General features: G+C 54.3%; 11 non-coding genes across 11 annotated transcripts; all 11 read left to right on the forward strand.

The window, feature by feature from the left end:
- The first annotated feature begins 1423 nt into the window (after positions 1-1423).
- LOC137750289 (small nucleolar RNA SNORD116) lies at positions 1424-1515 on the forward strand. The gene has a single exon (XR_011070416.1). It is a non-coding gene; the product is annotated as a small nucleolar RNA SNORD116 (small nucleolar RNA).
- Positions 1516-3922: 2407 nt separating this feature from the next.
- LOC137752987 (small nucleolar RNA SNORD116) lies at positions 3923-4014 on the forward strand. The gene has a single exon (XR_011071340.1). It is a non-coding gene; the product is annotated as a small nucleolar RNA SNORD116 (small nucleolar RNA).
- Positions 4015-6941: 2927 nt separating this feature from the next.
- Positions 6942-7033, forward strand: LOC137778519 (small nucleolar RNA SNORD116). The gene has a single exon (XR_011076920.1). It is a non-coding gene; the product is annotated as a small nucleolar RNA SNORD116 (small nucleolar RNA).
- A 2407-nt stretch (positions 7034-9440) lies between these two features.
- Positions 9441-9532, forward strand: LOC137753278 (small nucleolar RNA SNORD116). Its single transcript, XR_011071438.1, has one exon. It is a non-coding gene; the product is annotated as a small nucleolar RNA SNORD116 (small nucleolar RNA).
- A 2928-nt stretch (positions 9533-12460) lies between these two features.
- Positions 12461-12552, forward strand: LOC137778552 (small nucleolar RNA SNORD116). The gene has a single exon (XR_011076934.1). It is a non-coding gene; the product is annotated as a small nucleolar RNA SNORD116 (small nucleolar RNA).
- Positions 12553-14959: 2407 nt separating this feature from the next.
- On the forward strand, positions 14960-15051 carry LOC137752990 (small nucleolar RNA SNORD116). Its single transcript, XR_011071341.1, has one exon. It is a non-coding gene; the product is annotated as a small nucleolar RNA SNORD116 (small nucleolar RNA).
- Positions 15052-17978: 2927 nt separating this feature from the next.
- On the forward strand, positions 17979-18070 carry LOC137778525 (small nucleolar RNA SNORD116). The gene has a single exon (XR_011076922.1). It is a non-coding gene; the product is annotated as a small nucleolar RNA SNORD116 (small nucleolar RNA).
- A 2407-nt stretch (positions 18071-20477) lies between these two features.
- Positions 20478-20569, forward strand: LOC137753284 (small nucleolar RNA SNORD116). The gene has a single exon (XR_011071440.1). It is a non-coding gene; the product is annotated as a small nucleolar RNA SNORD116 (small nucleolar RNA).
- Positions 20570-23015: 2446 nt separating this feature from the next.
- Positions 23016-23107, forward strand: LOC137752024 (small nucleolar RNA SNORD116). The gene has a single exon (XR_011071025.1). It is a non-coding gene; the product is annotated as a small nucleolar RNA SNORD116 (small nucleolar RNA).
- Positions 23108-23497: 390 nt separating this feature from the next.
- LOC137778562 (small nucleolar RNA SNORD116) lies at positions 23498-23589 on the forward strand. The gene has a single exon (XR_011076936.1). It is a non-coding gene; the product is annotated as a small nucleolar RNA SNORD116 (small nucleolar RNA).
- Positions 23590-25994: 2405 nt separating this feature from the next.
- On the forward strand, positions 25995-26086 carry LOC137754010 (small nucleolar RNA SNORD116). The gene has a single exon (XR_011071694.1). It is a non-coding gene; the product is annotated as a small nucleolar RNA SNORD116 (small nucleolar RNA).
- Positions 26087-26669: the final 583 nt, after the last annotated feature.

The raw sequence follows: 26669 nt of genomic DNA on the forward strand, positions 1-26669 counted from the left end.
CCATTATTCAGTCCAGGAGTTCCTCTGGTGCGTTTTGTCACCGGTCCCTACAAGCTGCTTTTGTTGGAGGTCGTGACATTTGGCCAAGGGCCGTTCCCTTGTGGAAGATCTCAGGGACCACATTTCCCCTTGAGGGTGAGTCCATTGTTTGGAAGCGTATGCGCCAGGAGTGGTTTGGTTCCCCAGAGGGCAGTGGCTCTTACGCTGAGTAATCCCATTTCCCCTGAGGGTGTCTCAGCGGTTCAGGATGACATCCCTATGCTGTGTCAGTGGGGAGGCGGCTCAGGCGGGGAAGTTCAAGGCCCATACCAGTGGTTTGATGGACTGCCGTGCTCTTTGTGTTGATGCCCGTGCACTCTGAAGGCATCTGTGCCACGATGCATTCACGTTTGGCTGTGGACACACAGACATGATGCGCTGCAAATGAAATGTTGAGGGGAGATATAGCGCACATCGCTGGGCTGTATCACCCTTTCCCTCTGTGCCCCCGTTCACTTTTCTCAAACATCCCTGTGTTCTGTCACACTGAGGCAGGTGGTGGAGTGCCCGGGAACAAACACCTGCAGCAGCATGGGGCCCTCTGTATAGTCCATGAAACCTGGCGAAGTGAGGACAGTGCGGCAAGTTGAGGCAAGTCGAGGCAAAAGAGTCTCAGAGTGATTTTGGCGTGAAGTACTTGAGGATCCTCGTAGGAACCTTGTGGTGGTGAGTGGAAATTCTTTGCAGAAACCTAGATGTTTGGCCACGGGGACTTGTGCCCTGAGACTACACCCTCACCTTCTTGGCTCTTCCAGTGGCACCCCAGATCCGATGCCATGATCCTTAGCTCCATTGGCAGCCCCGTGGGTCGGCTCTGGCCGCTCCTGACTGCTGACATGATTGAGATCGTTGGCTGCCCTGCGGTGGAGCCTGCAACTTTGAACGTGCAGCCTTTGAGCAGGTGGATTGATGATGACTCCCATAAATGCACTGCTTGGAACTCTGAACCAATGAATGGGTCTCAGGTTTCTCCGCGGTCATGTCACTGACAGGCCCGGGGGCGAAAACACAAGGCGCCAGGGCAAGTTACCCAGTTGCTGCAAGGGTTTACCCTGCCAGTTTGGGCATTGGAATATCTCCAATGCCAATAGCTTTCTGTACGACCCAAGCGCATCGCCTCTGGCTTGACAAGGTTCGTGGTAGAAAACTTGTGGGGGTAAACGGAACATCTTTGAAGAAACCTAGATGTTTGGCCACGGGGACTTGTGCGGCGAGACTACCCCGTCACATTCCGGGCTCTTCCTGGGGAACCCGAGCTCCGATGCCCTGAGACTTGGGTGCACTTTCTGCCCCGTGCCTCGAGTCTGGCCGCTCCCTACTGCTGAGAGGATTGAGCTTGCTGACAGTCCGCGACTTTCCACGTCCAGCCTTTGAGCAGCTGCGTGGATCGATGGTGACTCCCATAAATGCATTCCTTCAAAATCTAAACAAAATGAATGAGCAATACCTACCATCTTCTCATCCTAACTGAGGTCCAGCACGTGGCTCCCAAAGGAAAATTAGGGAGAGGTCCATGTCGCATTTGCTACTGTGGGCGTGCTCAGCAACATTGTTCAAGTTGAGGGTGGCGGGCTTCTCGTGCAGAAAGAGCCATGTGGAAAGGAGCCTGGGATGTCCATCTACATGGGAAGGCTAAGGACTACTTGATGTCTCTGGGCACCTGAGTTTAGCCAAAACTGCTATATCCTGCCGCGGTCTGTATGCGGGTATGAAAGGAATCGTGAGCCACTGGTACTCCTCTGGCTTGCCCTCGAGATCTACAGGCCACCCTCGAGCTCAGGTCGTTGCCTTGTTCCCGCAAGGAAGCAGAAGTCTCTGCACTCAGGGTCAGAGAAGGAGTCCTGGCCAGGCCAGGCTTCTATGTCATGTTCAGCTTGGGAGGTGGGATGTAGTTTACGTTTGCCCTGATGGTCAGGGGAAATCAAATGGGCCACCGTCCCACAGACTTGGGCGACGCTGTTGGCTCCTCCTTGGGTTGTGTCCTGCTTGTGTGTTGTGTGTGGAGAGGTTGGAAAATGCCTTAGGCAAATCCAGGGGATATCAAACTACTTAGGTGAGCGGTGGATTCGTCTGGATCCTGGTGGAGAGAGGAAGGCAAGGCGAGTGGGAAATACACGTGAGAGTGTTGGCTAAGCCCACAGGCTTACTGTTGGGTGGATAGATGGTCGGTGGACATAGGGTTCCCGGAACTCTTTTGGGATATCTTCAGAAGCATTTGGAGTCCCGTGTAGGGTAGGAATACAGGTGCACATTCATGGACCATCCCAACCTTTTCCTCTCCTTTCTCAATGTGCTTCACGGCGGGTCCTTGTTCCACTGAATGGTGCCTTCACAGCACAGTATGGTGTCTTCTCACTGGGCCCGATTTGGACCCGTTGGGAAGTTTTGTCCCTGTGTGGCCTCCTTGCCGCTATGTTGAGGATGTTAAGGTGTTCCTTAGGACAGCCCAGCGTCATTGCTATGCCCAGTCGGCATAGCATTCCCTGAGGTTTGGAGCTCTTCCCGGAGGTCTTTGGGCCCAACCATGCAGAAAGAAGCGAGTTGGCTGCCAAGGAAATGCTACAGGTTTAAGGGCTGGAGTGAATGTGTGCTGCAGGGGTCATTTTGTCCTGCCGCCTTCTGGTGCTGCGAGCCTGTGATCTCCAGCATGCATGGCTTCAAGCCAGAGAAGTCATGCCGGTTCAAGGGTCCAGGATGTTGGAGGCGTTCCCTCATTGCACGGCTGTGGGTGACACGTTGGTTCTGGAGGACCTGGGTCTCATGTTTTCTCCAAGGTCTTGTCCTTGAAAGGAAGAAGACAATGTGCAAGGTGCTACGATAAGATACCCAGTTGCTGCAAGGGTTTGCTCCGCCACTTTGGGCATTGGAATGGCTCCCTTGCCATTAGCTGTGGTTGCGGTCCTAAGAAGTTCCTCTGGCTTGGAAGGAGACCAGGAAGTATGCCTGCTGGTGAGTCTCCCTTGATCAGTCCAGGGGTTCCTCAGGTGCCCTTTGTCACGGGTCCCTACGAGCCGCTTTTGATGGAGGTCGTCATATTCGGCCAAGGGCCCTTCCCTTGTGGAAGATCTCTCGCCTTGAGGGTGTGTCCACTGTGTGGAATCATAAGTGCCAAAGGCGTGTTTGTTGCCAAAGAGGGCACTTGCTCTTAGGCTGAGGGGGCCCAGTTGTCCTGAGGGTGTCTCAGGGGATCAGGAAGACATCGTTTTGCTGTGATGCGGGGCAGATTGCTCAGGAGAGGAATTTCAGGGCCCGAGACCAGGGTGTTGTTGGCCGGCGGCGCTCTTTGTCCTGATGGCCGCATGCTCTGAAGGCGCCTGTGCCACGATGCTTTCACGTTTGGGTGCGTACACACAGGCAAGAGGGACAGCAAATGAAATGTTGAGGAGAGATAGAACACACATCACTGGGTGGTATCGACCTGTCCCTCGCTGCGCCCGTGCACCCTCCTCAAGCCTGCGTGTGTTCTCTCACCCGAGCCAGGTGGAATGCCAGGGAAAGAATGCTAGCAGCAGCCTGGGGCCATCCGTATAATCCCTGATACCCGTTGAAAGGAGGACGGCGTGGCAAGGCGAGGCCAGGCGAAGGAGTTTCGGATGGGTCCTGGCGTGCATTCCATGAGGATCCTGCTTTAACCCTTGTTGCGGTAAGGGACACTTCTTTGCTTAACCTAAAGGTTTGACGACGGGAACGTGTGCACCGGGGCTACACCCTCACCTTCTGGTAATTTCTCGGGGAACACGAGCTTTGATGCCCTGAGAACTGGCTGCATTTCCTGACCCATGGCTCGGCTCTGGCCACTTCTGTACGCTGATATGATTCAGCTCGCTGGCCCTCCCATGGTGGAATCTGCAACTTTGCATGTCCAACCTTTGAGCCCGTGCTTGGATCGATGATGACTCCCACAAATGCATTCCTTGGAAATCTGAACAAAATGAGTGAAAAATCCCTACCGTCTCCTCGTTGGAACTGAGGTCCAGCACGTGGCTCCCAAAAGGAAAGTAGAGAGAGGTTCACATTGCATTTGAGGCCGTGGGTGTCCACAGCCACGTTGTTCAAGTTGAGGGTTGTGGTCATCTCATGGGGAGAAGAGCCATTGGGAAAGGAGCCTGGGATGCCAATGCAGGTGGGAAGGCTTGGGACAGCGTGCCGTCTCTTTGTTCCTTGGTCTAGCCAGGACTGCTGTCCCCTGCCACGGTTCAGCAGGCAGGTTGGAGAGGAAGCGTGCGCCATTGCTGGTTCTGCCCCCTGCGCTTGTGTTCTACAGGCTGCCCCCACCTGCTGGTCATTGCCTTGTGGCCTCAAAGAAACAGAAGTCTGTAGGCTCAGGGTCAGAACAGGATTCCAGGCCTAGGCCAGGCTTATTTGTCATGTTCTGCTTGGTAGACCATATGCAACTTAGGTTTCTCCTGATGAGGGGAGAAATCAAATGGGCCACCGTTCCTGGGAGTTTAGGCAATCTGATGGCTTCTCCTCGGGTTGTGTCCTGCTTGTGTGTGCTGTGTGAAGGGGCTGGAAAATGCCTTAGTCAAGCTTGGTCACGGCAAGCTTCCTTGGTGAGGGGTGGCTCTGGCATCTTGCCGTGACACGTTGGGATTCCGGTGGAGAGAGAGTAAGGCAAGGCGAGTGAAAGAGACACGTGAGATGGCTGGCTAAGCCCACAGGTTTATTGGTGGGTGGATAGATCGATGGTGGCCATTGAGTCCCCGGAACACATTTGGGATTCCCTCAGGAGCATCTGGAGGCACGTGTAGGGAGAGAATAAGGGAGCACCTTTGTGGACTGTCCCGCCTCTTTCCTCTCCTTGGTCGATTTGCTTCATGGCGTGTCCTTGTCCAGCGAAAGGTTGCCTTCATGGCACAGTATGGTGTCTTCTCATGGGGGCCGATTTAGAGGCCTTGGGGTGTTTTGTCCCTGTCTGGCCACGTTCCCCCTGTGTTGAAGATGTGAAGGTGTTCCTGAGGACAGCCAAGCATCATTTCTATACCCGGCCCACATAGCGTTCCCTGAGGATTGGAGCTCTACTAGGAGGTCATTGGGCGCAACCATGCAGAATCAAGGGAGTCGGTTGCCAAGCAAAGGCTACAGTTTTAAGGGCAGGAGAGGATGTGTGGTGTGGGTGTCATTTTTCCTGCCACCCGCTGGTGCGTCGAGACTGTGGTATCCGGCGAGCCTGGCCACAGGCCAGACAAATCATACCGGTTCAAGTGTCTAGGCTGTTGTCTGGGTTCTCTCGTTGCATGGCTGTGGGTAACAAGTTGCTTGTAGAGTACCTGGGCCTCACGGTTTCCCCACTGTCACGTCACTGATGGGCCCAGAGTGTGAAAGTACCAGACACCACTGCAAGTTACACCATTGCTGCAAGGGTTTCCCCGCCGCGTTGAGGATCGGAATGGTTCCCGTGCCATTAGCTTTGTGTGTGGGCTAAGGGTAGGTTGCCAGTCTTGGCAGCAGGCCAGGAAGTATGGCTACAGGTGAATCTCCATTATTCAGTCCAGGAGTTCCTCTGGTGCGTTTTGTCACCGGTCCCTACAAGCTGCTTTTGTTGGAGGTCGTGACATTTGGCCAAGGGCCGTTCCCTTGTGGAAGATCTCAGGGACCACATTTCCCCTTGAGGGTGAGTCCATTGTTTGGAAGCGTATGCGCCAGGAGTGGTTTGGTTCCCCAGAGGGCAGTGGCTCTTACGCTGAGTAATCCCATTTCCCCTGAGGGTGTCTCAGCGGTTCAGGATGACATCCCTATGCTGTGTCAGTGGGGAGGCGGCTCAGGCGGGGAAGTTCAAGGCCCATACCAGTGGTTTGATGGACTGCCGTGCTCTTTGTGTTGATGCCCGTGCACTCTGAAGGCATCTGTGCCACGATGCATTCACGTTTGGCTGTGGACACACAGACATGATGCGCTGCAAATGAAATGTTGAGGGGAGATATAGCGCACATCGCTGGGCTGTATCACCCTTTCCCTCTGTGCCCCCGTTCACTTTTCTCAAACATCCCTGTGTTCTGTCACACTGAGGCAGGTGGTGGAGTGCCCGGGAACAAACACCTGCAGCAGCATGGGGCCCTCTGTATAGTCCATGAAACCTGGCGAAGTGAGGACAGTGCGGCAAGTTGAGGCAAGTCGAGGCAAAAGAGTCTCAGAGTGATTTTGGCGTGAAGTACTTGAGGATCCTCGTAGGAACCTTGTGGTGGTGAGTGGAAATTCTTTGCAGAAACCTAGATGTTTGGCCACGGGGACTTGTGCCCTGAGACTACACCCTCACCTTCTTGGCTCTTCCAGTGGCACCCCAGATCCGATGCCATGATCCTTAGCTCCATTGGCAGCCCCGTGGGTCGGCTCTGGCCGCTCCTGACTGCTGACATGATTGAGATCGTTGGCTGCCCTGCGGTGGAGCCTGCAACTTTGAACGTGCAGCCTTTGAGCAGGTGGATTGATGATGACTCCCATAAATGCACTGCTTGGAACTCTGAACCAATGAATGGGTCTCAGGTTTCTCCGCGGTCATGTCACTGACAGGCCCGGGGGCGAAAACACAAGGCGCCAGGGCAAGTTACCCAGTTGCTGCAAGGGTTTACCCTGCCAGTTTGGGCATTGGAATATCTCCAATGCCAATAGCTTTCTGTACGACCCAAGCGCATCGCCTCTGGCTTGACAAGGTTCGTGGTAGAAAACTTGTGGGGGTAAACGGAACTTCTTTGAAGAAACCTAGATGTTTGGCCACGGGGACTTGTGCGGCGAGACTACCCCGTCACATTCCGGGCTCTTCCTGGGGAACCCGAGCTCCGATGCCCTGAGACTTGTGTGCACTTTCTGCTCCATGGCTCGAGTCTGGCCGCTCCCTACTGCTGAGAGGATTGAGCTTGCTGACAGTCCGCGACTTTGCACGTCCACCCTTTGAGCAGCTGCGTGGATCGATGATGACTCCCATAAATGCATTCCTTCAAAATCTAAACAAAATGAATGAGCAATACCTACCATCTTCTCATCCTAACTGAGGTCCAGCACGTGGCTCCCAAAGGAAAATTAGGGAGAGGTCCATGTCGCATTTGCTACTGTGGGCGTGCGCAGCAACATTGTTCAAGTTGAGGGTGGCGGGCTTCTCGTGCAGAAAGAGCCATGTGGAAAGGAGCCTGGGATGTCCATCTACATGGGAAGGCTAAGGACAACTTGATGTCTCTGGGCACCTGAGTTTAGCCAAAACTGCTATATCCTGCCGCGGTCTGTATGCGGGTATGAAAGGAAGCGTGAGCCACTGGTACTCCTCTGGCTTGCCCTCGAGTTCTACAGGCCACCCTCGAGCTCAGGTCGTTGCCTTGTTCCAGCAAGGAAGCAGAAGTCTCTGCACTCAGGGTCAGAGAAGGAGTCCTGGCCAGGCCAGGCTTCTATGTCATGTTCAGCTTGGGAGGTGGGATGTAGTTTACGTTTGCCCTGATGGTCAGGGGAAATCAAATGGGCCACCGTCCCACAGACTTGGGCGACGCTGTTGGCTCCTCCTTGGGTTGTGTCCTGCTTGTGTGTTGTGTGTGGAGAGGTTGGAAAATGCCTTAGGCAAATCCAGGGGATATCAAGCTACTTAGGTGAGGGGTGGATTCGTCTGGATCCTGGTGGAGAGAGGAAGGCAAGGCGAGTGGGAAATACACGTGAGAGTGTTGGCTAAGCCCACAGGCTTACTGTTGGGTGGATAGATGGTCGGTGGACATAGGGTTCCCGGAACTCTTTTGGGATATCTTCAGGAGCATTTGGAGTCCCGTGTCGGGTAGGAATACAGGTGCACATTCATGGACCATCCCAACCTTTTCCTCTCCTTTCTCAATGTGCTTCACGGCGGGTCCTTGTTCCACTGAATTGTGCCTTCACAGCACAGTATGGTGTCTTCTCACTGGACCCGATTTGGACCCGTTGGGAAGTTTTGTCCCTGTGTGGCCTCCTTGCCGCTATGTTGAGGATGTTAAGGTGTTCCTTAGGACAGCCCAGCGTCATTGCTATGCCCAGTCGGCATAGCATTCCCTGAGGTTTGGAGCTCTTCCCGGAGGTCTTTGGGCCCAACCATGCAGAAAGAAGCGAGTTGGCTGCCAAGGAAATGCTACAGGTTTAAGGGCTGGAGTGAATGTGTGCTGCAGGGGTCATTTTGTCCTGCCGCCTTCTGGTGCTGCGAGCCTGTGATCTCCAGCATGCATGGCTTCAAGCCAGAGAAGTCATGCCGGTTCAAGGGTCCAGGATGTTGGAGGCGTTCCCTCATTGCACGGCTGTGGGTGACACGTTGGTTCTGGAGGACCTGGGTCTCATGTTTTCTCCAAGGTCTTGTCCTTGAAGGGAAGAAAGACAATGTGCAAGGTGCTACGATAAGATACCCAGTTGCTGCAAGGGTTTGCCCCGCCACTTTGGGCATTGGAATGGCTCCCTTGCCATTAGCTTTGGTTGCGGTCCTAAGAAGTTCCTCTGGCTTGGCAGGAGACCAGGAAGTATGCCTGCTGGTGAGTCTCCCTTGATCAGTCCAGGGGTACCTCAGGTGCACTTTGTCACGGGTCCCTACGAGCCGCTTTTGATGGAGGTCGTCATATTCGGCCAAGGGCCCTTCCCTTGTGGTAGATCTCTCGCCTTGAGGGTGTGTCCACTGTGTGGAATCATAAGTGCCAAGGGCGTGTTTGTTGCCAAAGAGGGCACTTGCTCTTAGGCTGAGGGGGCCCAGTTGTCCTGAGGGTGTCTCAGGGGATCAGGAAACATCGTTTTGCTGTGATGCGGGGCAGATTGCTCAGGAGAGGAATTTCAGGGCCCGAGACCAGTGTGTTGTTGGCCGGCAGCACTCTTTGTCCTGATGGCCGCATGTTCTGAAGGCGCCTGTGCCACGATGCTTTCACGTTTGGGTGCGTACACACAGGCAAGACGGACAGCAAATGAAATGTTGAGGAGAGATAGAACACACATCACTGGGTGGTATCGACCTGTCCCTCGCTGCGCCCGTGCACCCTCCTCAAGCCTGCGTGTGTTCTCTCACCCGAGCCAGGTGGAATGCCAGGGAAAGAATGCTAGCAGCAGCCTGGGGCCATCCGTATAATCCCTGATACCCGTTGAAAGGAGGACGGCGTGGCAAGGCGAGGCCAGGCGAAGGAGTTTCGGATGGGTCCTGGCGTGCATTCCATGAGGATCCTGCTTTAACCCTTGTTGCGGTAAGGGACACTTCTTTGCTTAACCTAAAGTTTTGACGACGGGAACGTGTGCACCGGAGCTACACCCTCACCTTCTGGTAATTTCTCGGGGAACACGAGCTTTGATGCCCTGAGAACTGGCTGCATTTCCTGACCCATGGCTCGGCTCTGGCCACTTCTGTACGCTGATATGATTCAGCTCGCTGGCCGTCCCATGGTGGAATCTGCAACTTTGCATGTCCAACGTTTGAGCCCGTGCTTGGATCGATGATGACTCCCACAAATGCATTCCTTGGAAATGTGAACAAAATGAGTGAAAAATCCCTACCGTCTCCTCGTTGGAACTGAGGTCCAGCACATGGCTCCCAAAAGGAAAGTAGGGAGAGGTTCACATTGCATTTGAGGCCGTGGGTGTCCACAGCCACGTTGTTCAAGTTGAGGGTTGTGGTCATCTCATGGGGAGAAGAGCCATTGGGAAAGGAGCCTGGGATGCCAATGCAGGTGGGAAGGCTTGGGACAGCGTGCCGTCTCTTTGTTCCTTGGTCTAGCCAGGACTGCTGTCCCCTGCCACGGTTCAGCAGGCAGGTTGGAGAGGAAGCGTGCGCCATTGCTGGTTCTGCCCCCTGCGCTTGTGTTCTACAGGCTGCCCCCACCTGCTGGTCATTGCCTTGTGGCCTCAAAGAAACAGAAGTCTGTAGGCTCAGGGTCAGAACAGGATTCCAGGCCTAGGCCAGACTTCTTTGTCATATTCTGCTTGGGAGACCATATGCAACTTAGGTTTCTCCTGATGAGGGGAGAAATCAAATGGGCCACTGTTCCTGGGAGTTTAGGCAATCTGATGGCTCCTCCTCGGGTTGTGTCCTGCTTGTGTGTGCTGTGTGAAGGGGCTGGAAAATGCCTTAGTCAAGCTTGGTCACGGCAAGCTTCCTTGGTGAGGGGTGGCTCTGGCATCTTGCCGTGACACGTTGGGATCCCGGTGGAGAGAGAGTAAGGCAAGGCGAGTGAAAGAGACACGTGAGATTGCTGACTAAGCCCACAGGTTTATTGGTGGGTGGATAGATCGACGGTGGCCATGGGGTCCCCGGAACACATTTGGGATTCCCTCAGGAGCATCTGGAGGCACGTGTAGGGAGAGAATACGGGAGCACATTTGTGGACTGTCCCGCCTCTTTCCTCTCCTTGGTCGATTTGCTTCATGGCGGGTCCTTGTCCAGCGAAAGGTTGCCTTCATGGCACAGTATGGTGTCTTCTCATGGGGGCCGATTTAGAGGCCTTGGGGTGTTTTGTCCCTGTCTGGCCACGTTCCCCCTGTGTTGAAGATGTGAAGGTGTTCCTGAGGACAGCCAAGCATCATTTCTATACTCGGCCCACATAGCGTTCCCTGAGGATTGGAGCTCTACTAGGAGGTCATTGGGCGCAACCATGCAGAAACAAGGGAGTCGGTTGCCAAGGAAAGGCTACAGTTTTAAGGGCAGGAGAGGATGTGTGGTGTGGGTGTCATTTTTCCTGCCACCCGCTGGTGCGTCGAGACTGTGGTATCCTGCGAGCCTGGCCACAGGCCAGACAAATCATACCGGTTCAAGTGTCTAGGCTGTTGTCTGGGTTCTCTCGTTGCATGGCTGTGGGTAACAAGTTGCTTGTAGAGTACCTGGGCCTCACGGTTTCCCCAATGTCACGTCACTGATGGGCCCAGAGTGTGAAAGTACCAGACACCACTGCAAGTTACACCATTGCTGCAAGGGTTTCCCCGCCGCGTTGAGCATCGGAATGGTTCCCGTGCCATTAGCTTTGTGTGTGGGCTAAGGGTAGGTTGCCAGGCTTGGCAGCAGGCCAGGAAGTATGGCTACAGGTGAAACTCCATTGTTCAGTCCAGGAGTTCCTCTGGTGCGTTTTGTCACCGGTCCCTACAAGCTGCTTTTGTTGGAGGTCGTGACATTTGGCCAAGGGCCGTTCCCTTGTGGAAGATCTCAGGGACCACATTTCCCCTTGAGGGTGAGTCCATTGTGTGGAAGCGTATGCGCCAGGAGTGGTTTGGTTCCAAAGAGGGCAGTGGCTCTTACGCTGAGTAATCCCATTTCCCCTGAGGGTGTCTCAGCGGTTCAGGATGACATCCCTATGCTGTGTCAGTGGGGAGGCGGCTCAGGCGAGGAAGTTCAAGGCCCATACCAGGGCTTTGATGGACTGCCGTTCTCTTTGTGTTGATGCCCGTGCACTCTGAAGGCATCTGTGCCACGATGCATTCACGTTTGGCTGTGGACACACAGACATGATGCGCTGCAAATGAAATGTTGAGGGGAGATATAGCGCACATCGCTGGGCGGTATCACCCTTTGCCTCCGTGCCCCCGTTCACTTTTCTCAAACATCCCTGTGTTCTGTCACACTGAGGCAGGTGGTGGAGTGCCCGGGAACAAACACCTGCAGCAGCATGGGGCCCTCTGTACAGTCCATGAAACCTGGCGAAGTGAGGACAGTGCGGCAAGTTGAGGCAAGTCGAGGCAAAAGAGTCTCAGAGTGATTTTGGCGTGAAGTACTTGAGGATCCTCGTAGGAACCTTGTGGTGGTGAGTGGAAATTCTTTGCAGAAACCTAGATGTTTGGCCACGGGGACTTGTGCCCTGAGACTACACCCTCACCTTCTTGGCTCTTCCAGTGGCACCACAGATCCGATGCCATGATCTTTAGCTCCATTGGCAGCCCCGTGGGTCGGCTCTGGCCGCTCCTGACTGCTGACATGATTGAGATCGTTGGCTGCCCTGCGGTGGAGCCTGCAACTTTGAACGTGCAGCCTTTGAGCAGGTGGATTGATGATGACTCCCATAAATGCACTGCTTTGAACTCTGAACCAATGAATGGGTCTCAGGTTTCTCCGCGGTCATGTCACTGACAGTCCCGGGGGGCGAAAATACAATGCGCCAGGGCAAGTTACCCAGTTGCTGCAAGGTTTTGCCCTTCCAGTTTGGGCATTGGAATATCTCCAATGCCAATAGCTTTCTGTGCGATCCAAGGGCATCGCCTCTGGCTTGACAAGGTTCGTGGTAGAAACTTTGTGGGGGTAAACGGAACTTCTTTGAAGAAACCTAGATGTTTGGCCACGGGGACTTGTGCGGCGAGACTACCCTGTCACATTCCGGGCTCTTCCTGGGGAACCCGAACTCCAATGCCCTGAGACTTGGGTGCACTTTCTGCCCCATGGCTCGAGTCTGGCCGCTCCCTACTGCTGAGAGGATTGAGCTTGCTGACAGTCCGCGACTTTGCACCTCCAGCCTTTGAGCAGCTGCGTGGATCGATGATGACTCCCATAAAAGCATTCCTTCAAAATCTAAACAAAATGAATGAGCAATACCTACCATCTTCTCATCCTAACTGAGGTCCAGCACGTGGCTCCCAAAGGAAAATTAGGGAGAGGTCCATGTCGCATTTGCTACTGTGGGCGTGTGCAGCAACATTGTTCAAGTTGAGGGTGGCGGGCTTCTCGTGCAGAAAGAGCCATGTGGAAAGGAGCCTGGGATGTCCATCTACATGGGAAGGCTAAGGACTACTTGATGTCTCTGGGCACCTGAGTTTAGCCAAAACTGCTATATCCTGCCGCGGTCTGTATGCGGGTATGAAAGGAATCGTGAGCCACTGGTACTCCTCTGGCTTGCCCTCGAGATCTACAGGGCACCCTCGAGCTCAGGTCGTTGCCTTGTTCCCGAAAGGAAGCAGAAGTCTCTGCACTCAGGGTCAGAGAAGGAGTCCTGGCCAGGCCAGGCTTCTATGTCATGTTCAGCTTGGGAGGTGGGATGTAGTTTACGTTTGCCCTGATGGTCAGGGGAAATCAAATGGGCCACCGTCCCACAGACTTGGGCGACGCTGTTGGCTCCTCCTTGGGTTGTGTCCTGCTTGTGTGTTGTGTGTGGAGAGGTTGGAAAATGCCTTAGGCAAATCCAGGGGATATCAAACTACTTAGGTGAGCGGTGGATTCGTCTGGATCCTGGTGGAGAGAGGAAGGCAAGGCGAGTGGGAAATACACGTGAGAGTGTTGGCTAAGCCCACAGGCTTACTGTTGGGTGGATAGATGGTCGGTGGACATAGGGTTCCCGGAACTCTTTTGGGATATCTTCAGAAGCATTTGGAGTCCCGTGTAGGGTAGGAATACAGGTGCACATTCATGGACCATCCCAACCTTTTCCTCTCCTTTCTCAATGTGCTTCACGGCGGGTCCTTGTTCCACTGAATGGTGCCTTCACAGCACAGTATGGTGTCTTCTCACTGGGCCCGATTTGGACCCGTTGGGAAGTTTTGTCCCTGTGTGGCCTCCTTGCCGCTATGTTGAGGATGTTAAGGTGTTCCTTAGGACAGCCCAGCGTCATTGCTATGCCCAGTCGGCATAGCATTCCCTGAGGTTTGGAGCTCTTCCCGGAGGTCTTTGGGCCCAACCATGCAGAAAGAAGCGAGTTGGCTGCCAAGGAAATGCTACAGGTTTAAGTGCTGGAGTGAATGTGTGCTGCAGGGGTCATTTTGTCCTGCCGACTTCTGGTGCTGCGAGCCTGTGATCTCCAGCATGCATGGCTTCAAGCCAGAGAAGTCATGCCGGTTCAAGGGTCCAGGATGTTGGAGGCGTTCCCTCATTGCACGGCTGTGGGTGACACGTTGGTTCTGGAGGACCTGGGTCTCATGTTTTCTCCAAGGTCTTGTCCTTGAAAGGAAGAAGACAATGTGCAAGGTGCTACGATAAGATACCCAGTTGCTGCAAGGGTTTGCTCCGCCACTTTGGGCATTGGAATGGCTCCCTTGCCATTAGCTGTGGTTGCGGTCCTAAGAAGTTCCTCTGGCTTGGAAGGAGACCAGGAAGTATGCCTGCTGGTGAGTCTCCCTTGATCAGTCCAGGGGTTCCTCAGGTGCCCTTTGTCACGGGTCCCTACGAGCCGCTTTTGATGGAGGTCGTCATATTCGGCCAAGGGCCCTTCCCTTGTGGAAGATCTCTCGCCTTGAGGGTGTGTCCACTGTGTGGAATCATAAGTGCCAAAGGCGTGTTTGTTGCCAAAGAGGGCACTTGCTCTTAGGCTGAGGGGGCCCAGTTGTCCTGAGGGTGTCTCAGGGGATCAGGAAGACATCGTTTTGATGTGATGCGGGGCAGATTGCTCAGGAGAGGAATTTCAGGGCCCGAGACCAGGGTGTTGTTGGCCGGCGGCGCTCTTTGTCCTGATGGCCGCATGCTCTGAAGGCGCCTGTGCCACGATGCTTTCACGTTTGGGTGCGTACACACAGGCAAGAGGGACAGCAAATGAAATGTTGAGGAGAGATAGAACACACATCACTGGGTGGTATCGACCTGTCCCTCGCTGCGCCCGTGCACCCTCCTCAAGCCTGCGTGTGTTCTCTCACCCGAGCCAGGTGGAATGCCAGGGAAAGAATGCTAGCAGCAGCCTGGGGCCATCCGTATAATCCCTGATACCCGTTGAAAGGAGGACGGCGTGGCAAGGCGAGGCCAGGCGAAGGAGTTTCGGATGGGTCCTGGCGTGCATTCCATGAGGATCCTGCTTTAACCCTTGTTGCGGTAAGGGACACTTCTTTGCTTAACCTAAAGGTTTGACGACGGGAACGTGTGCACCGGGGCTACACCCTCACCTTCTGGTAATTTCTCGGGGAACACGAGCTTTGATGCCCTGAGAACTGGCTGCATTTCCTGACCCATGGCTCGGCTCTGGCCACTTCTGTACGCTGATATGATTCAGCTCGCTGGCCCTCCCATGGTGGAATCTGCAACTTTGCATGTCCAACCTTTGAGCCCGTGCTTGGATCGATGATGACTCCCACAAATGCATTCCTTGGAAATCTGAACAAAATGAGTGAAAAATCCCTACCGTCTCCTCGTTGGAACTGAGGTCCAGCACGTGGCTCCCAAAAGGAAAGTAGGGAGAGGTTCACATTGCATTTGAGGCCGTGGGTGTCCACAGCCACGTTGTTCAAGTTGAGGGTTGTGGTCATCTCATGGGGAGAAGAGCCATTGGGAAAGGAGCCTGGGATGCCAATGCAGGTGGGAAGGCTTGGGACAGCGTGCCGTCTCTTTGTTCCTTGGTCTAGCCAGGACTGCTGTCCCCTGCCACGGTTCAGCAGGCAGGTTGGAGAGGAAGCGTGCGCCATTGCTGGTTCTGCCCCCTGCGCTTGTGTTCTACAGGCTGCCCCCACCTGCTGGTCATTGCCTTGTGGCCTCAAAGAAACAGAAGTCTGTAGGCTCAGGGTCAGAACAGGATTCCAGGCCTAGGCCAGGCTTATTTGTCATGTTCTGCTTGGTAGACCATATGCAACTTAGGTTTCTCCTGATGAGGGGAGAAATCAAATGGGCCACCGTTCCTGGGAGTTTAGGCAATCTGATGGCTTCTCCTCGGGTTGTGTCCTGCTTGTGTGTGCTGTGTGAAGGGGCTGGAAAATGCCTTAGTCAAGCTTGGTCACGGCAAGCTTCCTTGGTGAGGGGTGGCTCTGGCATCTTGCCGTGACACGTTGGGATTCCGGTGGAGAGAGAGTAAGGCAAGGCGAGTGAAAGAGACACGTGAGATGGCTGGCTAAGCCCACAGGTTTATTGGTGGGTGGATAGATCGATGGTGGCCATTGAGTCCCCGGAACACATTTGGGATTCCCTCAGGAGCATCTGGAGGCACGTGTAGGGAGAGAATAAGGGAGCACCTTTGTGGACTGTCCCGCCTCTTTCCTCTCCTTGGTCGATTTGCTTCATGGCGTGTCCTTGTCCAGCGAAAGGTTGCCTTCATGGCACAGTATGGTGTCTTCTCATGGGGGCCGATTTAGAGGCCTTGGGGTGTTTTGTCCCTGTCTGGCCACGTTCCCCCTGTGTTGAAGATGTGAAGGTGTTCCTGAGGACAGCCAAGCATCATTTCTATACCCGGCCCACATAGCGTTCCCTGAGGATTGGAGCTCTACTAGGAGGTCATTGGGCGCAACCATGCAGAATCAAGGGAGTCGGTTGCCAAGCAAAGGCTACAGTTTTAAGGGCAGGAGAGGATGTGTGGTGTGGGTGTCATTTTTCCTGCCACCCGCTGGTGCGTCGAGACTGTGGTATCCGGCGAGCCTGGCCACAGGCCAGACAAATCATACCGGTTCAAGTGTCTAGGCTGTTGTCTGGGTTCTCTCGTTGCATGGCTGTGGGTAACAAGTTGCTTGTAGAGTACCTGGGCCTCACGGTTTCCCCACTGTCACGTCACTGATGGGCCCAGAGTGTGAAAGTACCAGACACCACTGCAAGTTACACCATTGCTGCAAGGGTTTCCCCGCCGCGTTGAGGATCGGAATGGTTCCCGTGCCATTAGCTTTGTGTGTGGGCTAAGGGTAGGTTGCCAGTCTTGGCAGCAGGCCAGGAAGTATGGCTACAGGTGAATCTCCATTATTCAGTCCAGGAGTTCCTCTGGTGCGTTTTGTCACCGGTCCCTACAAGCTGCTTTTGTTGGAGGTCGTGACATTTGGCCAAGGGCCGTTCCCTTGTGGAAGATCTCAGGGACCACATTTCCCCTTGAGGGTGAGTCCATTGTTTGGAAGCGTATGCGCCAGGAGTGGTTTGGTTCCCCAGAGGGCAGTGGCTCTTACGCTGAGTAATCCCATTTCCCCTGAGGGTGTCTCAGCGGTTCAGGATGACATCCCTATGCTGTGTCAGTGGGGAGGCGGCTCAGGCGGGGAAGTTCAAGGCCCATACCAGTGGTTTGATGGACTGCCGTGCTCTTTGTGTTGATGCCCGTGCACTCTGAAGGCATCTGTGCCACGATGCATTCACGTTTGGCTGTGGACACACAGACATGATGCGCTGCAAATGAAATGTTGAGGGGAGATATAGCGCACATCGCTGGGCTGTATCACCCTTTCCCTCTGTGCCCCCGTTCACTTTTCTCAAACATCCCTGTGTTCTGTCACACTGAGGCAGGTGGTGGAGTGCCCGGGAACAAACACCTGCAGCAGCATGGGGCCCTCTGTATAGTCCATGAAACCTGGCGAAGAGAGGACAGTGCGGCAAGTTGAGGCAAGTCGAGGCAAAAGAGTCTCAGAGTGATTTTGGCGTGAAGTACTTGAGGATCCTCGTAGGAACCTTGTGGTGGTGAGTGGAAATTCTTTGCAGAAACCTAGATGTTTGGCCACGGGGACTTGTGCCCTGAGACTACACCCTCACCTTCTTGGCTCTTCCAGTGGCACCCCAGATCCGATGCCATGATCCTTAGCTCCATTGGCAGCCCCGTGGGTCGGCTCTGGCCGCTCCTGACTGCTGACATGATTGAGATCGTTGGCTGCCCTGCGGTGGAGCCTGCAACTTTGAACGTGCAGCCTTTGAGCAGGTGGATTGATGATGACTCCCATAAATGCACTGCTTGGAACTCTGAACCAATGAATGGGTCTCAGGTTTCTCCGCGGTCATGTCACTGACAGGCCCGGGGGCGAAAACACAAGGCGCCAGGGCAAGTTACCCAGTTGCTGCAAGGGTTTACCCTGCCAGTTTGGGCATTGGAATATCTCCAATGCCAATAGCTTTCTGTACGACCCAAGGGCATCGCCTCTGGCTTGACAAGGTTCGTGGTAGAAAACTTGTGGGGGTAAACGGAACTTCTTTGAAGAAACCTAGATGTTTGGCCACGGGGACTTGTGCGGCGAGACTACCCCGTCACATTCCGGGCTCTTCCTGGGGAACCCGAGCTCCGATGCCCTGAGACTTGGGTGCACTTTCTGCTCCATGGCTCGAGTCTGGCCGCTCCCTACTGCTGAGAGGATTGAGCTTGCTGACAGTCCGCGACTTTGCACCTCCAGCCTTTGAGCAGCTGCGTGGATCGATGATGACTCCCATAAATGCATTCCTTCAAAATCTAAACAAAATGAATGAGCAATACCTACCATCTTCTCATCCTAACTGAGGTCCAGCACGTGGCTCCCAAAGGAAAATTAGGGAGAGGTCCATGTCGCATTTGCTACTGTGGGCGTGCGCAGCAACATTGTTCAAGTTGAGGGTGGCGGGCTTCTCGTGCAGAAAGAGCCATGTGGAAAGGAGCCTGGGATGTCCATCTACATGGGAAGGCTAAGGACAACTTGATGTCTCTGGGCACCTGAGTTTAGCCAAAACTGCTATATCCTGCCGCGGTCTGTATGCGGGTATGAAAGGAAGCGTGAGCCACTGGTACTCCTCTGGCTTGCCCTCGAGTTCTACAGGCCACCCTCGAGCTCAGGTCGTTGCCTTGTTCCAGCAAGGAAGCAGAAGTCTCTGCACTCAGGGTCAGAGAAGGAGTCCTGGCCAGGCCAGGCTTCTATGTCATGTTCAGCTTGGGAGGTGGGATGTAGTTTACGTTTGCCCTGATGGTCAGGGGAAATCAAATGGGCCACCGTCCCACAGACTTGGGCGACGCTGTTGGCTCCTCCTTGGGTTGTGTCCTGCTTGTGTGTTGTGTGTGGAGAGGTTGGAAAATGCCTTAGGCAAATCCAGGGGATATCAAGCTACTTAGGTGAGGGGTGGATTCGTCTGGATCCTGGTGGAGAGAGGAAGGCAAGGCGAGTGGGAAATACACGTGAGAGTGTTGGCTAAGCCCACAGGCTTACTGTTGGGTGGATAGATGGTCGGTGGACATAGGGTTCCCGGAACTCTTTTGGGATATCTTCAGGAGCATTTGGAGTCCCGTGTAGGGTAGGAATACAGGTGCACATTCATGGACCATCCCAACCTTTTCCTCTCCTTTCTCAATGTGCTTCACGGCGGGTCCTTGTTCCACTGAATTGTGCCTTCACAGCACAGTATGGTGTCTTCTCACTGGACCCGATTTGGACCCGTTGGGAAGTTTTGTCCCTGTGTGGCCTCCTTGCCGCTATGTTGAGGATGTTAAGGTGTTCCTTAGGACAGCCCAGCGTCATTGCTATGCCCAGTCGGCATAGCATTCCCTGAGGTTTGGAGCTCTTCCCGGAGGTCTTTGGGCCCAACCATGCAGAAAGAAGCGAGTTGGCTGCCAAGGAAATGCTACAGGTTTAAGGGCTGGAGTGAATGTGTGCTGCAGGGGTCATTTTGTCCTGCCGCCTTCTGGTGCTGCGAGCCTGTGATCTCCAGCATGCATGGCTTCAAGCCAGAGAAGTCATGCCGGTTCAAGGGTCCAGGATGTTGGAGGCGTTCCCTCATTGCACGGCTGTGGGTGACACGTTGGTTCTGGAGGACTTGGGTCTCATGTTTTCTCCAAGGTCTTGTCCTTGAAGGGAAGAAAGACAATGTGCAAGGTGCTACGATAAGATACCCAGTTGCTGCAAGGGTTTGCCCCGCCACTTTGGGCATTGGAATGGCTCCCTTGCCATTAGCTTTGGTTGCGGTACTAAGAAGTTCCTCTGGCTTGGCAGGAGACCAGGAAGTATGCCTGCTAGTGAGTCTCCCTTGATCAGTCCAGGGGTACCTCAGGTGCACTTTGTCACGGGTCCCTACGAGCCGCTTTTGATGGAGGTCGTCATATTCGGCCAAGGGCCCTTCCCTTGTGGTAGATCTCTCGCCTTGAGGGTGTGTCCACTGTGTGGAATCATAAGTGCCAAGGGCGTGTTTGTTGCCAAAGAGGGCACTTGCTCTTAGGCTGAGGGGGCCCAGTTGTCCTGAGGGTGTCTCAGGGGATCAGGAAACATCGTTTTGCTGTGATGCGGGGCAGATTGCTCAGGAGAGGAATTTCAGGGCCCGAGACCAGGGTGTTGTTGGCCGGCAGCACTCTTTGTCCTGATGGCCGCATGTTCTGAAGGCGCCTGTGCCACGATGCTTTCACGTTGGGGTGCGTACACACAGGCAAGACGGACAGCAAATGAAATGTTGAGGAGAGATAGAACACACATCACTGGGTGGTATCGACCTGTCCCTCGCTGCGCCCGTGCACCCTCCTCAAGCCTGCGTGTGTTCTCTCACCCGAGCCAGGTGGAATGCCAGGGAAAGAATGCTAGCAGCAGCCTGGGGCCATCCGTATAATCCCTGATACCCGTTGAAAGGAGGACGGCGTGGCAAGGCGAGGCCAGGCGAAGGAGTTTCGGATGGGTCCTGGCGTGCATTCCATGAGGATCCTGCTTTAACCCTTGTTGCGGTAAGGGACACTTCTTTGCTTAACCTAAAGTTTTGACGACGGGAACGTGTGCACCGGAGCTACACCCTCACCTTCTGGTAATTTCTCGGGGAACACGAGCTTTGATGCCCTGAGAACTGGCTGCATTTCCTGACCCATGGCTCGGCTCTGGCCACTTCTGTACGCTGATATGATTCAGATCGCTGGCCGTCCCATGGTGGAATCTGCAACTTTGCATGTCCAACGTTTGAGCCCGTGCTTGGATCGATGATGACTCCCACAAATGCATTCCTTGGAAATGTGAACAAAATGAGTGAAAAATCCCTACCGTCTCCTCGTTGGAACTGAGGTCCAGCACATGGCTCCCAAAAGGAAAGTAGGGAGAGGTTCACATTGCATTTGCGGCCGTGGGTGTCCACAGCCACGTTGTTCAAGTTGAGGGTTGTGGTCATCTCATGGGGAGAAGAGCCATTGGGAAAGGAGCCTGGGATGCCAATGCAGGTGGGAAGGCTTGGGACAGCGTGCCGTCTCTTTGTTCCTTGGTCTAGCCAGGACTGCTGTCCCCTGCCACGGTTCAGCAGGCAGGTTGGAGAGGAAGCGTGCGCCATTGCTGGTTCTGCCCCCTGCGCTTGTGTTCTACAGGCTGCCCCCACCTGCTGGTCATTGCCTTGTGGCCTCAAAGAAACAGAAGTCTGTAGGCTCAGGGTCAGAACAGGATTCCAGGCCTAGGCCAGGCTTCTTTGTCATGTTCTGCTTGGGAGACCATATGCAACTTAGGTTTCTCCTGATGAGGGGAGAAATCAAATGGGCCACTGTTCCTGGGAGTTTAGGCAATCTGATGGCTCCTACTCGGGTTGTGTCCTGCTTGTGTGTGCTGTGTGAAGGGGCTGGAAAATGCCTTAGTCAAGCTTGGTCACGGCAAGCTTCCTTGGTGAGGGGTGGCTCTGGCATCTTGCCGTGACACGTTGGGATCCCGGTGGAGAGAGAGTAAGGCAAGGCGAGTGAAAGAGACACGTGAGATTGCTGACTAAGCCCACAGGTTTATTGGTGGGTGGATAGATCGACGGTGGCCATGGGGTCCCCGGAACACATTTGGGATTCCCTCAGGAGCATCTGGAGGCACGTGTAGGGAGAGAATACGGGAGCACATTTGTGGACTGTCCCGCCTCTTTCCTCTCCTTGGTCGATTTGCTTCATGGCGGGTCCTTGTCCAGCGAAAGGTTGCCTTCATGGCACAGTATGGTGTCTTCTCATGGGGGCCGATTTAGAGGCCTTGGGGTGTTTTGTCCCTGTCTGGCCACGTTCCCCCTGTGTTGAAGATGTGAAGGTGTTCCTGAGGACAGCCAAGCATCATTTCTATACTCGGCCCACATAGCGTTCCCTGAGGATTGGAGCTCTACTAGGAGGTCATTGGGCACAACCATGCAGAAACAAGGGAGTCGGTTGCCAAGGAAAGGCTACAGTTTTAAGGGCAGGAGAGGATGTGTGGTGTGGGTGTCATTTTTCCTGCCACCCGCTGGTGCGTCGAGACTGTGGTATCCTGCGAGCCTGGCCACAGGCCAGACAAATCATACCGGTTCAAGTGTCTAGGCTGTTGTCTGGGTTCTCTCGTTGCATGGCTGTGGGTAACAAGTTGCTTGTAGAGTACCTGGGCCTCACGGTTTCCCCAATGTCACGTCACTGATGGGCCCAGAGTGTGAAAGTACCAGACACCACTGCAAGTTACACCATTGCTGCAAGGGTTTCCCCGCCGCGTTGAGCATCGGAATGGTTCCCGTGCCATTAGCTTTGTGTGTGGGCTAAGGGTAGGTTGCCAGGCTTGGCAGCAGGCCAGGAAGTATGGCTACAGGTGAAACTCCATTGTTCAGTCCAGGAGTTCCTCTGGTGCGTTTTGTCACCGGTCCCTACAAGCTGCTTTTGTTGGAGGTCGTGACATTTGGCCAAGGGCCGTTCCCTTGTGGAAGATCTCAGGGACCACATTTCCCCTTGAGGGTGAGTCCATTGTGTGGAAGCGTATGCGCCAGGAGTGGTTTGGTTCCAAAGAGAGCAGTGGCTCTTACGCTGAGTAATCCCATTTCCCCTGAGGGTGTCTCAGCGGTTCAGGATGACATCCCTATGCTGTGTCAGTGGGGAGGCGGCTCAGGCGAGGAAGTTCAAGGCCCATACCAGGGCTTTGATGGACTGCCGTTCTCTTTGTGTTGATGCCCGTGCACTCTGAAGGCATCTGTGCCACGATGCATTCACGTTTGGCTGTGGACACACAGACATGATGCGCTGCAAATGAAATGTTGAGGGGAGATATAGCGCACATCGCTGGGCGGTATCACCCTTTGCCTCCGTGCCCCCGTTCACTTTTCTCAAACATCCCTGTGTTCTGTCACACTGAGGCAGGTGGTGGAGTGCCCGGGAACAAACACCTGCAGCAGCATGGGGCCCTCTGTACAGTCCATGAAACCTGGCGAAGTGAGGACAGTGCGGCAAGTTGAGGCAAGTCGAGGCAAAAGAGTCTCAGAGTGATTTTGGCGTGAAGTACTTGAGGATCCTCGTAGGAACCTTGTGGTGGTGAGTGGAAATTCTTTGCAGAAACCTAGATGTTTGGCCACGGGGACTTGTGCCCTGAGACTACACCCTCACCTTCTTGGCTCTTCCAGTGGCACCACAGATCCGATGCCATGATCTTTAGCTCCATTGGCAGCCCCGTGGGTCGGCTCTGGCCGCTCCTGACTGCTGACATGATTGAGATCGTTGGCTGCCCTGCGGTGGAGCCTGCAACTTTGAACGTGCAGCCTTTGAGCAGGTGGATTGATGATGACTCCCATAAATGCACTGCTTGGAACTCTGAACCAATGAATGGGTCTCAGGTTTCTCCGCGGTCATGTCACTGACAGTCCCGGGGGGCGAAAATACAATGCGCCAGGGCAAGTTACCCAGTTGCTGCAAGGTTTTGCCCTTCCAGTTTGGGCATTGGAATATCTCCAATGCCAATAGCTTTCTGTGCGATCCAAGGGCATCGCCTCTGGCTTGACAAGGTTCGTGGTAGAAACTTTGTGGGGGTAAACGGAACTTCTTTGAAGAAACCTAGATGTTTGGCCACGGGGACTTGTGCGGCGAGACTACCCTGTCACATTCCGGGCTCTTCCTGGGGAACACGAACTCCAATGCCCTGAGACTTGGGTGCACTTTCTGCCCCGTGGCTCGAGTCTGGCCGCTCCCTACTGCTGAGAGGTTTTAGCTTGCTGACAATCCGCGACTTTGCACGTCCAGCCTTTGAGCAGCTGCGTGGATCGATGATGACTCCCATAAAAGCATTCCTTCAAAATCTAAACAAAATGAATGAGCAATACCTACCATCTTCTCATCCTAACTGAGGTCCAGCACGTGGCTCCCAAAGGAAAATTAGGGAGAGGTCCATGTCGCATTTGCTACTGTGGGCGTGCGCAGCAACATTGTTCAAGTTGAGGGTGGCGGGCTTCTCGTGCAGAAAGAGCCATGTGGAAAGGAGCCTGGGATGTCCATCTACGTGGGAAGGCTAAGGACAACTTGACGTCTCTGGGCACCTGAGTCTAGCCAAAACTGCTATCCCCTGCCGCGGTCAGCATGCGGGTATGAAAGGAAGCGTGAGCCACTGGTACTCCTCTGGCTTGCCCTCGAGATCTACAGGCCACCCTCGAGCTCAGATCGTTGCCTTGTTCCCGCAAGGAAGCAGAAGTCTCTGCACTCAGGGTCAGAGAAGGAGTCCTGGCCAGACCAGGCTTCTATGTCATGTTCAGCTTGGGAGGTGGGATGTAGTTTACGTTTGCCCTGATGGTCAGGGGAAATCAAATGGGCCACCGTCCCACGGATTTGGGCGACGCTGTTGGCTCCTCCTTAGGTTGTGTCCTGCTTGTGTGTTGTGTGTGGAGAGGTTGGAAAATGCCTTAGGCAAATTCAGGGGACATCAAGCTACTTAGGTGAGGGGTGGATTCGTTTGGGTCCTGGTGGAGAGAGGAAGGCAAGGCGAGCGGGAAATACACGTGAGAGTGTTGCCTAAGCCCACAGGCTTACTGTTGGGTGGATAGATGTTCGGTGGACATAGGGTTCCCAGAACTCTTTTGGGATATCTTCAGGAGCATTTGGAGTCCCGTGTAGGGAAGGAATACAGGTGCACATTCATGGACCATCCCAACCTTTTCCTCTCCTTTCTCAATGTGCTTCACGGCGGGTCCTTGTTCCAGTGAATGGTGCATTCACGGCACAGTATGGTGTCTTCTCACTGGGCCCGATTTGGAGCCGTTGGGATGTTTTGTCCCTGTGTGGCCTCCTTGCCCCTATGTTGAGGATGTTAAGGTGTTCCTTCGGACAGCCCAGCGTCATTGCTATACCCAGTCGGCATAGCATTCCCTGAGGTTTGGAGCTCTTCCCGGAGGTCTTTGGGCCCAACCATGCAGAAAGAAGCGAGTTGGCTGCCACGGAAATACTACAGGTTTAAGGGCTGGAGTGAATGTGTGCTGCAGGGGTCATTTTGTCCTGCCGCCTTCTGGTGCTGCGAGCCTGTGATCTCCAGCATGCATGGCTTCAAGCCAGAGAAGTCATGCCAGTTCAAGGGTCCAGGATGTTGGAGGTGTTCCCTCATTGCACGGCTGTGGGTGACACGTTGGTTCTGGAGGACCTCGGTCTCATGGTTTCTCCAAAGTCTTGTCCTTGAAAGGAAGAAAGACAATGTGCAAGGTGCTACGATAAGATACCCAGTTGCTGCAAGGGTTTGCCCCGCCACTTTGGGCATTGGAATGGCTCCCTTGCCATTAGCTTTGGTTGCGGTCCTAAGAAGTTCCTCTGGCTTGGCAGGAGACCAGGAAGTATGCCTGCTGGTGAGTCTCCCTTGATCAGTCCAGGGGTTCCTCAGGTTCCCTTTGTCACGGGTCCCTACGAGCCGCTTTTGATGGAGGTCGTTATATTCGACCAAGGGCCTTTCCTTGTGGAAGATCTCTCCCCTTGAGGGTGTGTCCACTGTGTGGAATCAAAAGTGCCAAGGGTGTGTTTGTTGCCAAAGAGGGCACTTGCTCGTAGGCTGAGGGGGCCCAGTTGTCCTGAGGGTGTCTCAGGGGATCAGGAAGACATCGTTTTGCTGTGATGCAGGGCAGATTGCTCAGAGAGGAATTTCAGGGCCCGAGACCATGGTGTTGTTGGTCGGCGGCGCTCTTTGTCCTGATGGCCGCATGCTCTGAAGGCGCCTGTGCCACGATTCTTTCACATTTGGGGGCGTACACACAGGCAAGACGGACAGCAAATGAAATGTTGAGGAGAGATAGAACACACATCACTGGGTGGTATCGACATTGCCGTCGCTGCGCCCGTGCACCCTCCTCAAGCCTGCGTGTGTTCGCTCACCCGAACCATGTGGAATGCCAGGGAAAGAATGCCAGCAGCAGCCTGGGGCCATCCGTATAATCCCTGATACCCGTTGAAAGGAGGACGGCGTGGCAAGGCGAGGCCAGGCGAAGGAGTCTCGGACGGGCCCTGCGTGCATTCCATGAGGATCCTGCTTTAACCCTTGTTGCGGTAAGGGACACTTCTTTGCTTAACCTAAAGGTTTGGCGACGGCGACGTGTGCACCGGGGCTACACCCTCACCTTCTGGTCTTTTCTCGGGGAACACGAGCTTTGATGCCCTGAGAACTGGCTGCATTTCCTGACCCATGGCTCGGCTCTGACCACTTCTGTACGCTGATATGATTCAGCTCGCTGGCCGTCCCATGGTGGAATCTGCATCTTTGCCTGTCCAACGTTTGAGCCCGTGCTTGGATCGATGATGACTCCCACAAATGCATACTTTGGAAATCTGTACAAAATGAGTGAGAAATCCCTACCGTCTCCTCGTTGGAACTGAGGTCCAGCACGTGGCTCCCAAAAGGAAAGTAGGGAGAGGTTCACATTGCATTTGAGGCCGTGGGTGTCCACAGCCACGTTGTTCAAGTTGAGGGTTGTGGTCATCTCATGGGGAGAAGAGCCATTGGGAAAGGAGCCTGGGATGCCAATGCAGGTGGGAAGGCTTGGGACAGCGTGCCGTCTCTTTGTTCCTTGGTCTAGCCAGGACTGCTGTCCCCTGCCACGGTTCAGCAGGCAGGTTGGAGAGGAAGCGTGCGCCATTGCTGGTTCTGCCCCCTGCGCTTGTGTTCTACAGGCTGCCCCCACCTGCTGGTCATTGCCTTGTGGCCTCAAAGAAACAGAAGTCTGTAGGCTCAGGGTCAGAACAGGATTCCAGGCCTAGGCCAGGCTTCTTTGTCATGTTCTGCTTGGTAGACCATATGCAACTTAGGTTTCTCCTGATGAGGGGAGAAATCAAATGGGCCACCGTTCCTGGGAGTTTAGGCAATCTGATGGCTTCTCCTCGGGTTGTGTCCTGCTTGTGTGTGCTGTGTGAAGGGGCTGGAAAATGCCTTAGTCAAGCTTGGTCACGGCAAGCTTCCTTGGTGAG

This window comes from Eschrichtius robustus, chromosome 1 (genome assembly GCF_028021215.1).
Source record: "Eschrichtius robustus isolate mEscRob2 chromosome 1, mEscRob2.pri, whole genome shotgun sequence".
Classification (NCBI taxonomy): domain Eukaryota; kingdom Metazoa; phylum Chordata; class Mammalia; order Artiodactyla; family Eschrichtiidae; genus Eschrichtius; species Eschrichtius robustus.